The sequence below is a fragment of the Sipha flava genome, unplaced genomic scaffold (genome assembly GCF_003268045.1).
Source record: "Sipha flava isolate LNK unplaced genomic scaffold, YSA_version1 1_pilon_pilon, whole genome shotgun sequence".
NCBI lineage: Eukaryota > Metazoa > Arthropoda > Insecta > Hemiptera > Aphididae > Sipha > Sipha flava.
This window is the reverse complement of record NW_020272783.1, coordinates 340,801-342,063: the sequence shown is the minus strand read 5'-3', so window position 1 is coordinate 342,063 and position 1,263 is coordinate 340,801. Positions and strand designations below refer to the sequence as shown.

The following is a 1,263-nucleotide window of genomic DNA, read 5'->3' as shown; positions in this document are numbered from 1 at the left end:
AGCGTATTAAAAAACATGCCTTAAAGATTAAATAAACAAACTTTTTTGAAATAATTTTGGCTTAAGTATATAGAAACAATACATACATTATATAAAATTAAACGAAAAATAAAACGTGTAATTATTCAATAATACACGTTTTATTTATACAATTAATCGACCAAGTATAAAATTGGTTAACTTATTACATTTTTCAATTGTGCATGTATTTTAGGCGATAATGAGTATATATTAAAATTAAAATTATATATAATAAATTGTAAGAGCCCCCTGCCCTAAAAAACAATTAAATAACTGTCGATAATAATTTTTATACCCCAGTGATACAATTCAAATACTTATTGAATATACATTAATCGATATATTTTTTGAACATATGTTACGAAAAATGTAACAATTGTAATGAACTTCACCAATCGTGTAAATTGCTTTTCCATAAAATAATTCGAATAAATCGATAAAATAAATATTTGAACTAAATATTATGTTATAACTAAATAATAAAAATAAAGTGATTATCATAAAATAAAATTTAAATACATTTATTTTTGGAAACATTTTTGACTGTTTGAATGCACATTGCATACCTAACATTACATTTAATTTTATTTTTATTTTGAATCGGAGGGATACGCTGCCTTTTTTCCATATTCACCCGATTTTACATAGTTTAGAAAATTAATCAATTAATAATTCTTGGCTAATTATCTTGACGAACAATTACAACTAGGTACAAATGCTAAATATAATAAACCAACCTACATACCTGAATATATATAAACGTATACAGTACATTTGCTATATGTAATAATGACAGTAATAAAATTTTTTGTACATTTTTTATCGGGCAAGATAGCTTTTGTTTAAACGTTTGACAAGCAATTTATTTAATAAATAATATAAGCATAATTTTATTCCGGTACCGGGAATCGAACCCGAGCCTCCTGGGTGAGAGCCAGGTATCCTAGCCACTAGACCATACCGGATCAGTGAAAAACGTAGGAGACTCATTTTAATATAAGGTCTATTATCATTAATTTTTTATTTTTTTTAGGTATGTTAAAACATTTTATACGGTGTTCAGAACTTGGACAGTGGACATGTTCGAGCGTTACCTTCTTCCCATAATGCTCAATACCAATTATATTATTAAAGACAGAGGCGATTTTAATGTCAGTCATATCTGAAGTTCAACTGTACTGATTTGCATATTTTTTTTTTAACGCGAATACTTTTTGTTCTGATAGACTATCTAATAAAAAA

At 26.0% G+C, this 1,263-nt stretch overlaps 1 non-coding gene across 1 annotated transcript; it reads right to left on the bottom strand.

Annotated features, from left to right (window-relative positions):
- Positions 1–914: 914 nt before the first annotated feature.
- Trnae-cuc lies at positions 915–986 on the bottom strand. The gene has a single exon. It is a non-coding gene; the product is annotated as a tRNA-Glu (tRNA).
- Positions 987–1,263: the final 277 nt, after the last annotated feature.